The sequence below is a fragment of the Melozone crissalis genome, unplaced genomic scaffold, assembly GCF_028551555.1.
Source record: "Melozone crissalis strain CALT ecotype California unplaced genomic scaffold, PUWL_Pcris_2 ptg000033l_1, whole genome shotgun sequence".
Taxonomy (NCBI): domain Eukaryota; kingdom Metazoa; phylum Chordata; class Aves; order Passeriformes; family Passerellidae; genus Melozone; species Melozone crissalis.
The window spans coordinates 2,281,605-2,292,669 of NW_026535811.1; positions in this window are offsets into that span (position 1 = coordinate 2,281,605).

The window sequence follows — 11,065 nt, forward strand, 5'->3', positions numbered from 1 at the left end:
TCTGGGTGTTGTGGTAATAACAATAAATTTTTAAAAATACATTTTTAAAAAATGCTGTGTTATGGTGATGTTTTAAGATTTGAATTGAGCCTTGACAAGGAAAGGTCATTAGGAATCATTACTTCAGTTACCTGTTGCCCTGGGATGTCTGAAATATCTAGGGAAATAAAACACTGAATGTCTCAGGTAACAAAAATGAAAGAAAGCCCTGCTGATATGAGTTATACAAGGTGTCTCTGTGGTTTGATGCATCCTTGTTTAGCATCTAATTTGGCACTGCCTCATGTTTGGCCCCGGTGCAGAGCACCATTAGGTCTGTCTGCCAGTGCCCATGCAATAACTTCTTGAGGCTTTTTGTTACAGGTCCTGGTTATTTTATTTTATTGATTTTATTACAGGTCCTGGTTATCCTACTGTATATGGCATGCAGGGAGTTTGTGGAGCTACCACAGATCTACAAATATTTCCTACTAGTTTATTCTATGTAGCACAGACCTGCTCCCATTTAAACCACCTGGGACCTTCTGCAGCCACCAAGAAGTGGGAAGGATATTTTGCCAAAAGAGTTTATTAATTCAGTTACAATCTGATTACTTTAAGGTGTCTTATTGACATCTATATGTGTGTGCTTGGAATTGCTTCCTGTCCTTGTGGGGTCAGTGAGAAAAGACCCATTTCCTCTCCCAGAGCAGGAAATTAGCTCCAAAATTTAAAGTTTCTTCAAATACAAGTGATTCTTAAAGCTGATTCTTTTGAAAAGATCTGTCCTTTCCCCTGTCTCCCTTTGTATTGGATGATGGAGCTGAACATGAGGAAGGGGAATGGAAGAATTACAAATATGATGCAGCCAGGAGCAGAGCAGAGAATTCAGCTCCCTATTAAACCACAGATTGTCACTGTAGGACATGAAACAGAAAGATGTGGACATTGGATTTTTTAAAGTAAAAAAGAGGGAAATTTAATTCTGACTCTGACATTTATAGATTTCCAAAAGTGACAGTGGGTTGGAGGGTGACAGTGCCACCTCTGCAATGACACTGGACAATCTAACAGTCTATTATATTTTTCTTCCTCCATAAAAAAATGCAAAGCACTAAGTTACTTACATAAAGTGTGTGAGAAAGTTTGTTACAAAAATGTAATCAAAAAACTTAAAAAAAAATTTAAAAATCAAAGCAACACAGAGATATCCCAGAGGCTTTGTGGACATTTGAAGCTGATTTTGAGCATTGTTCTTGCTAGCTTGGGGCACTCATTGGGAGCCATCATTCTTCCTTGTGGTCATATTCCTCCAAAGCTGGAGTTAAAAACCCTTTGCAGACATTTAGTCACAGCTTGGTGCCAGGGTAACCTGGGAAACAGGAAAAGTTACAGAGCAGCAGAATTTCACAGCTGTGAGAAACAAAAGGGCTTTGTCAAGTAGGCAAATCTGTGCCACTTATGTGGAGCATTGCCGAAGGGTCAGACCTGGAGAACTCCCTGTGTGTTGAAGTGAGAGGAAGCAGATAGGAATGTTTCCAAGTTCTAAAATTAGAATTTCTGCAGGAAAGTCTTAAATTTAGCATTTCAGTGGATATATTAACGCTGTGTTTAATTGCTCTGCTTCACCTGCCTGAGAATGTAGCAGTGAAAAAGCCACAGATTGTGTGTCCAAGCAGGCAGGGTGGTGGTGCCTGGATATGGGAGCTGTCAAACACGGAGAAGCAAACACTTGATGCTTTTCAGGCAATGTGATGAACTTGGAGGTATTTTAAAGGCAATGATACACAAACTGTGCACACAAGTGTTTATCTAGAATTTCTAACATGCATTTATCTAGCATTTTGTACTCAAAGTCTTTTGTAATGATCTTTGATGTTCCATTGGGTTTTTTTTTGACTGGGACCAGCTGTTGAGCCATCATTTTCAAAGAAATAACAAATCCTCAGTCCCACTGAAAAATGTCACTGCTTTGTAAAATGCACATCTTTGTGCATGAGAAGACTATGTAGTTTTTTTGTTTGTTTTCACTATTTTATCTGTATTTTAATTTCATCAGCTACTTAATTGCCAAGTCTCCCATTATTTTACAGTCTTATCTGTATCCTAAAAAATCCTGTGTCTGGTTTAAACTTCATTGTTGCCCTGCTGCTTCCAGCTTTAAAGAATTGCAACCTATTCTTGATGCATATGATAAATACTTCTGATTATGCATATTGCCCAAGCTATGATCATGGGTTTTTTGGGTTTTTTGTGTTTTTTTTCTTGAGAGAAAATTACTCATTTGAGAGGAAAATATGTTGCCTGACAAGCTGATTTTAATTGGTGGACAGAAGGGAGGTGTGATGACCAAAGCTGCATCCTTACACTGTCATTTGGTTGAGGTCATGTCTGATTGTGATGTGATGCTGGCTTTGTGTTTGTGATACAAACCTCTTAAATTAACATTAACAATTTTGGGTAAATTTTACTGGCAGCTTCAGTTTACTTCATTTTTCTGTAATTTCATCAGTGGTGAGCAGTGTTTTACAGGCTTTATAACCTTTCTGTATCAAGTGGAGTTTTAGCAGCTGACTCTTCCCTGCAGGGTTTTCTCATCCCAGCAAACCATGGTGCCAGAAGCTGATTCAGCAGTGGCTGTGGGGAGGAACACCCTGGGAATACCTGGGGTGGGATCTGGCATGCAAAGAAGCCAAATCACTTTTTAGTTTATGTAAGTCTGGCCATGTGACACAAACTGGAAATATCCAGCAACCACTTCTTGGCTGGATACTGCTTTTTCTTTTTTTTTTTTTCTTTTTTTTTTTTTCCCCCACAAAGAATTGTAAGTCTTTTCCTTTCTTAACAAGGCATGAAGTGTTCCCAGTTATGATGCTTGGGATTTTGAACTTTCTTTGTTTAGGACTTTCTCTGAGAATGTAGCAAATTACCTGGTAATAGCCCCTCTCTTGCTTTGTCCAGGGAAACAAGGGCATACATTTCTTAAATCACAGCAGGCTAAAATCACAGGATAAAACACACAGGATCCCTTTGGGAAGTGAAATTTAAGGTATTGCAATGCCTGACTTCACTTCTGGAAGAGACCATGCTGTAACTCCAGGCCAGAAGTGTGACTATTCTAAAAGTAGTAAACAAACGAAAAATTTCAAGTTTTGTTTCTTTACATTATCATGAGAAAGAAAAAAAATTGTAATAAAAAGACAAGTATCCTAAAAGTTTTATTCTGATTCTTATTGCTTTCTCTTTTAGTTACTGTTAATACATTTTTATTTATTCCCTTTTAGAGTTTTAAACCTTTCTCGTAATCCTATATCAAACAAAAATAAGTAAATACACTCCAATAAGTGAACTGGCAATTAGCCAACACTAACCCCACCACACTCATTAGTACATTAACCAAAAAAAATCTCAAATTAACAAACCAAAACCACAACATTTGTGCCTATTAATTTCCAGGGGAGGTGCTCAGGGCTTTTGCTCAGGGTTGTGACCTTGCTGGATCCTTACATGGCAGAGCAAGAGGAAGGGGCAGAAATCACCATTAGAAATGGGGGTTTTAAAGAAGGAGTTCATTCCAGAGGTTTTGATTTTAAAAGGCCTTGCCCCCCTGTGTTGGAGGAAAGGCTGCCTGGCTTTGTGAGGCTGAATGGCTCCAAAAGCAGCTTTGAGAACACAAATTCCTCAGGTGAGGTTAATGAGACACAGAGGGGGCAGTTCATGCTGTACCTGCGCTGTTCCATTGTTCCAGGGCAGCTCTCTGCATGGCACAGCTGCAGGCTGCTGGCACACCATGGCTGCTCCTTCTGCTCCAGGAAACTTTCTGGTATAAACACATAATCATGGGGAAAGGCAGCTTCAGGTGCTGCAGAAATGTTCAGAGTTTAAAAAAAAATCCCTAGAGAGCACAAGACTTGTGGGGGTTTTTTGTTATTCCTTTTGTTTTGTTTGATTTTTGGTTGGTTTTACTTTACTTTTGGTGGTGGTGGTGATGTAGTTTTTTACCTCCTGTGGTAACTCTGAATGTTCTTCCTGGGGAGTTTGCATAAGAGGACAGCAGCATTTGCAGTGGTGCTGCTGCTGTTGGTGCTTTGTAAGTTCTACTTCCATGGCCAGAGTCTTGCAGGAATATTCCTTTCAGATATCTATGAGTGTATAAATATATATATATATATATTTATATACATAAGTAGATATATGTATATATACATATATATTTATAAAAATATATAGACATAAATATTTTATATATCTATCTATTTTTATATATAATCATATATATTTATACACACATAGATATCTGAAAGGAATATTCCTGCAAGTTATCTATATTATGTATATATTTAAATATATATTTATATATTAATATATATATCTCAATACATATATTTATATATGTATGTGCACACAGACAACTTGTTTCACACACAGAAAACTTTTTAATGCTCTCTGTCAATTTTCCAGCATTCCAATTTAACAGATGGAGTCTACTAAAGGACTTTCCATTTGGATCCCTTTTCTGTAGAAGCCTGCCATCTGAAATCCTATCCTGGGTGCTGAAGAAGTTATTTCTAATTTCAAATATAGGAAATATAAAACTGTTTTCAAGTTCCTCTGTTCATTTATCCTGTTATGTTTTCGGGTGAGGAAGGCCTGAGCAGCAGGGGCTGGATTCACTTATTCACTGTTCTCAGAGACCTTAAGGGCCACTATTGGATTTTCTTGTGTTAATTAGACAAGTCTATGTAGAGAAGAAAAGAGCTGGTATTTCTCCAAATTTTATTTCTGTATGAACACCATGAACTTGATATATTATACACACACAGAGTCAGCAAGAGGTATTGTTAAAAAAAAGAATTATGACTTCAGTAAACACCTGGAGACATAAAGAGTGCTGGGTGTGGGAAAGCTGCTTTCCTTCTGTACTGCAGGCTGATAAATCCCAAAGAAATCCATTCCACACAGAAACCTTTCCGGTTCTGGGGTGAGCCAATCATTCAGTGTGGGTAGTGAAATTGGTACCTTCCCCCCTCCTCCCCTTTTCTGATATGTGAATTTTTCACAGGAGCCAAGACAGGGCTGCAGTTCAGTCTTCCAGGGAATCTTTCTGTGAAATCCAAAGGCCTGAGTGCCCTAAATGACAGCTCAGCTGAGCTCTCAGTGCTCATTTGCATGATTTTATCACAAAATCACAATAACAGATTTAAATAAAGAGACAGGAAGGGAGAGTACCAAGATTGAGGTTAGTCTGAATATGCCTTTAGTGCAAAAAAAAAAGTAATCAGGTAGGAGAAGAGGTACCAAGAGGATCCATTGGGTTGTGTTTGCGTGGAAAGGGATCTGGATAAGTCCCTGATGCACAGGGAGGAAAAACTGTTGCCCCAGAGTTTTGGGCTGGTCACAGTGATATTTTATGACAAATCCCTTCACCAGGATTTCTTCTCCTGGGAAGCTGGGAAGCTTCAGCTTCTCCCTGTTTTGCTGCTTTGGAATGTGATTTGGAGAATTGTTTACCCAGCATGTGAATTGTTTTAATTTAATGTCCAATCACAGCCAGCTGTGTCAGGCTCTCTGAGTCTGTCACAGGTTTTTATTATCATTCTTGTCTAGCCTTCTGATGTCTCCCTTCTCTATAGTTTCTTAAAGTTTTAGTATATAATTTTATTTTAATATAGTATCATAAAATAATAAATAGGACTTCTAAGAATGTGGAGTCAATATTCTCTGGGATAAAAGATGGTGCCTGTGGTCACTGGGAAAAGAGCACAATTAGCAGAGGGTGCTGTGGCTGACACCCCTGGCACTGACACCACAGCAGCAGAAAAAGATCTGGTGCCTATGCCTTGGTACAGCAATTGCACTGAGAGCTGCAAATGGAGCTCAGCGACTGCCAAAAGGAATTCAAAAATCCCTTCATAAAGTCCCTTTATATAGTGCTCCTGCTGGAGAATGCAGGCAGGGATGGTAATGAGCAGATGGGAACAATTCAATGTCCCAGGCCTTTAATTCTAGTCCTGACTGAGTTGGTTTAACACTTTTGACTTTATAAATTGAGTACAGTAAATAAATCCCATTCCTTACCATCAGTAAAAGATTATTTCTTGGCACATATTTATTGATTGATGTTTTCCAAGTCAAATTTAAAAATATAGGTGGCATGACTTCTATTACTTCTCTGGAGATTAAATCCTGTTAAGTTTGCCCCCTTGGAACCTTTCCCAGTGTGTCACAGGCACCCTGTTGTGTTCATTTTTTTAATTTTAATACAAAGTTTCTCATCCAATTTAACATTATTTTTTTCTCTTTGATATTTTTACATTCTTGAGATATTTGCTAGTGTCAGTCTCCCTAAAATAAGGCTGTACCTTCCCTATGTGTACTAGGTGCATTGTGATTTGTTTCAAGAATGCATGAAATTTGTGTCATGCTCAGCATCCTTTTGCCCTGAAAACTGCTGCTTGGTGGCATTTTATTTTGCTTCCTTGAAAGATGTCTGTATATAGTGTATATTGCTTTAAGTTCATACTGTGTGAATTTTTTACCTTTGAGATTATTTTCATTGATTATTTTGAATTTTTTTCAAGAATTTGGGACATTACCAAAACAAAAAGGAAAGAAGTATTTTTAGTAAATTGGGTTGTCACTGCTCCTATGTAGCTGAATGTCAGAAACTTGTCTCAGGGACTTTTTTTGCTTTACAGAACTTCTGTAACAGAGAAACATGAGTGAAAAAGAGCCATTCTGCTTCCTGGAGTGGAACAGCTCCAGCTGTATCAGTGATACCTCTGACTTTTCTTCCAGATCATAGAGGGTGATCTGTTTGCATTCCTCAGAAAGAAATTCTCATGGGATGTTTGCCTAAGTTTGTGCTGCTTAACAATGTTAATGATAGCTCCCAATATGTTTGTTTCAGATTTTTCTCATGTACAAACCCAGCTTGCTCAAAACCAATTACTGAAACTAATGCTTAAGAAATTCCTAATGCATAGTTTTATTGAAAAACAAAACTCTAAGTAATTTTTTTTTCAAAAAGTGACTGTAAGAAAAGCAGTCTTCTTTGAAAAGCAAAGGGAAGAACTGATGTGAGAATAATTTAGGAAATGTTTTCCTTGAAGCTTCCCACATCCATCTCTTTTTAAGTGAAAGCACAAAGTTTCAAGTTTTCTTTAATGACTTTTGAAACACCATTTAGTAGAAAAACAGCTCTAGGTTGCATAAGTAATAATAGTCCTGCATGTAAAAGTACTTTTGGATTTCTTCATATTTAAAAAAAAGCAAAGATAAGTCTATAATATCCAAATATACAAACAAATTGGTATTGAGATGTTCCTTCTATGTTTCCCACCAAGGACATGATGTAAGCTTTTTGGGAATTATTGAATAATTGTACTTTGTAATACAAGAGCTGGCCAGCACTTAAACATTCACCACCTTGATAAACTACAGCTGTGGGGGCCCATCCTAATGCTCACAAGAGTTCTTCCTGAGGCTTTGGCCAAATTTACTGGAATCCAGGGGGTCTGCACTCCTCCAACAGCAGGGAATTCCTTCTGTGCCCTTGGGTTACCATGCAGAGGGAGATGAGATTGGAAGTGCCCTCCTTGCACAGATGTGCACAGAGCCAGCTGTTCACAGCTCTCCCCTGCTGCTCTGCTCAGGAGGGCACTGCCCCGCTCTGTGATCAGCTCCCTGCTCCTTTTCCCCTGCCTCAGGCACAATTTCCATTCCCACAGGGCTGGCACAGGCAGTGGGCAGCTCCCACTCTGGCCTGGAGCTTGCAGAGATCTTGTTACTATCAGTAATAATACACTGAAGATTATTTCCTTTGGGTTGCACTCCACTAAAGACTTGCTTGTTTATTTTCTTTTGATACAAACTTTCTGTGGCAAAAAAAGAGCTGCGATTTTTAGAAGCTAAATTTCTCCAGAGCTAATTGGGTTCATTTTTAATTCAGCTGGCACATAAGACACTTGTAAAAAAAGGTGATTTCCAATGGCATGCATTGAAGTGGGCATCCCTTTTCCAAAGGTTGTCAGTGGCAGTTTAATTTCTTCTTTTCAGCTTTGAAAGCATCCCCTCTTTGGGCTGCTTTTTACTTGTAAGACTAAGGCGCATCTAAACAATAATTCCTTTATTCAGGTTAAGGCATTATTCCAGCATGTGCTGGAGATTCAGATTGGAAGTCTTATATCAATTCTGACAAAAACTTGATTTTTTCAGACACCCTTTTCTTTTTCAGAAACCTAATTAATTCAAGCACAAATTACATCTAAATGCAAAACGCAACTTGCTAAGAAATGGTATGGGTTGGAATAATTTTTAATGTCTCTTTCTCCAAGGTTAACAGTACTGTTTCCCATATAACCATGCATGTAATACCTGTCTTACAGTTTGAAGAGATCATAACACTTCTCATTTACTACTATAATTGTTGGAGGTTTTTACACAAGAGTACTCAGTAGGGTACTCAGTCTTTGGGGAGAAAATTCCCTTATTGCAGTTAGATGACGTCAATTTTTCAGAATGCCTGTAAAGAGTTGCCAAATTATGTTTTACAAGAAAAAATTCTCATAGAAGAGCACTTTGAAGTTATTTTTGCCACTTATACCTTTGTCTTTTGTGAGTTTTCTTTGACACCTAAAGAGGCTGGAATTAATAAAATAAGATCAAAGGATTGCATGGCTTAGCAACCCCAAATCCTCTGTGCACTTTTCCAGAGGTGAAAAATTGGTGTCAAGAAAAAGACAGAACAACTCATGTACAAATCATACCTCTAAGAGCTCTTTTTGTATTGAGGCACAGGATTCACTGTTTTTATCCCCTCTTTTTGCACGTGTTGTCCTTCAGCGTTTCAGCAGGAGTAGGGTACAGTCTGTCACAATTCATGTTCCCCCTCCCTGCGTGACTGAGAGCTCATGGTGTGCCTTGCAGACCGAGCTCCCTGAGCCTTGCCCTTGCAGCCCCACAGCACACAGGGTGTTCTGGCTGCCAGCCTGGCACTTGGGCTTGTGCTGCTGCAGGCTGGGGCTGTGCTTGGCTGGAAAGCTCCGTCAGTGCAGCCAAGCACAGCTAAAGCAGTGACAAGTGGGTCCCCTCGTGCAGAGCTTCCTCCGCCGATGAACAAGAGTGGAATCTGCCATCTGCTTCACCTCAGCATGGCAGCAGGCCAGAGCTAAAAATTCTGCAGTTTCTGAGGTGTCTGCCACATAAAATAACCTCTTGGAGGAAGGAGATGCCTGAGCACTTTCTTCCTTGGTGTCCCCAAGTGTCCCTGGCTGCAGAGCATCCTGCACCCTTTAGATGTGGTTCAGCACACACGGGTGCTGCGCGCAGCCAGCCAGGCACATCCCAGCAGGGACAGCCCCTCCTGCTTTGGGAAGGTGGAAGGTGGTGCTGCACAGCCTGGCTGGCAGGGGGCAGCTCCTGGGGCTGTTTGCAGGGGGTTTTGCAGTCCCCCTGGGCACACTGCCTGTCACAGCCAGCCCTGGTGATGCTGGAAGCAGCAGCAGCAGCAAACACTTCCTCATTGCTGAACTGCTCTCCTGATTTTGAGTTTCTGGGCTGCCATGGGCCTTGCAGAACAGGTTCCCAGTACAGCCACTTGTCAGGCTGGTGTCTGACACAACAGCCCACGGTGTGGCATGTTCAGATATCCTTTTGTTTATCCCATTCTTTTTTTTTTTTAATTGCTGGCTCTGGTGTGTGCTGCTGGTGCTGTGCTCCTCCTGGGCTGGCCAGCACCTGCAGATGTGCCTTGCCCCTCCAGGACTGCCTTTCCATAGCAAGGAAGGAAGTTCCTCACCTGCCAGCAGTTGCTGCATCACAACTGATGTGGACAAGGCATGATGGCAAACGCTGCCACAGGCACTGCAGCTCAGCTTGGAAAGGCTGCAGAGGACTTTTTTTATGAAGTCTTTTATAGTGGGATTCATCTCTCTTGACTTTCTGTTGCCAAAAGCTGATCTTGGCCTTTCCCAGCCATATCTGGAGCTCATCCCATCTCCTACCTAAAGTAAGTATCTAGAATAGATCAAAGGACACATGCCTTTGGAAATGCTTCTTTTCCCTCCTCTGACTGTAAGGTGAGCCTGGCTGAGTGCCTCATCTGGATGTGTCTGCACTGAATCCATGTGGGGCTGCCTTGGGAGTGGATATCGCCATGTGTATGCCAGGATCACCTGAATCACGTCCCCTAGAGACAAACTTCTGACAAGAATAAATAGGGAACCCATTGCTAATGTTCATACATTTTTTTCCTGCTAGCTTTGCAATACTGTAATAGTTAAAAGCAGTTCAAATACATGTTGCAGTATGTATAATTTGACATTGTCAGATGATGCAAAATCTGTTTCATTCTAATGGTATTCTGGTAAATGAATCTAAGATTTTAAAAGATTTTAAAAATTTAAAATAATAAAGGCATTAAGAAGTAGGTAAAGATAAATGTTTTTCACCTGAGTAAAAGTATGCAAATGAGACTCAATTTATCTAAAGAATAGGTTTGATGAATTTCCCATATTCTGAACTCTTTTAAGAGAAAGTGAGTTTCAATATGTACATTGTTCCCTTCTATTAAAGCTAAATTAATTAAACAAGAAATCAGCATTAAACAGTAATGCAGGAACACTACATTAAAATGATCATAGAAAATAACACTTCGTCCTCTTGCAAATATTCTTATGAAATGGTAGAAATAAGTTGTGTTTTCATTTGCTCAATGAGGGCAAATATAGAGAGCATATAGTTGTGCTGGTAAAACAGAGAAATTGAAACTTTAAATTAAGACCCATAATAAATCAATGCACATATAATGATCACAGTAAAACGTAAAATTCTATCAAGCCAAATCCATTAACAAGTGCAAACATGGCAGATAAAATGACTGTCTGCGGTTAACCTGCAAGCTTCAGGGGGCAATGAGAGGGAGCTTGCATATTCCTGTACTTAGCAAGTATATAACTTCTTTTAGCTTTAATAATTTTTTTTTTAGTTCTGACTAAAGGTTATGATTCCATAACTCATAAATAATCGAGTTCATTAAGTCTTTAGCAAATCCCTTAGTGTATTTTTGTACAGAAGTCGACAATCA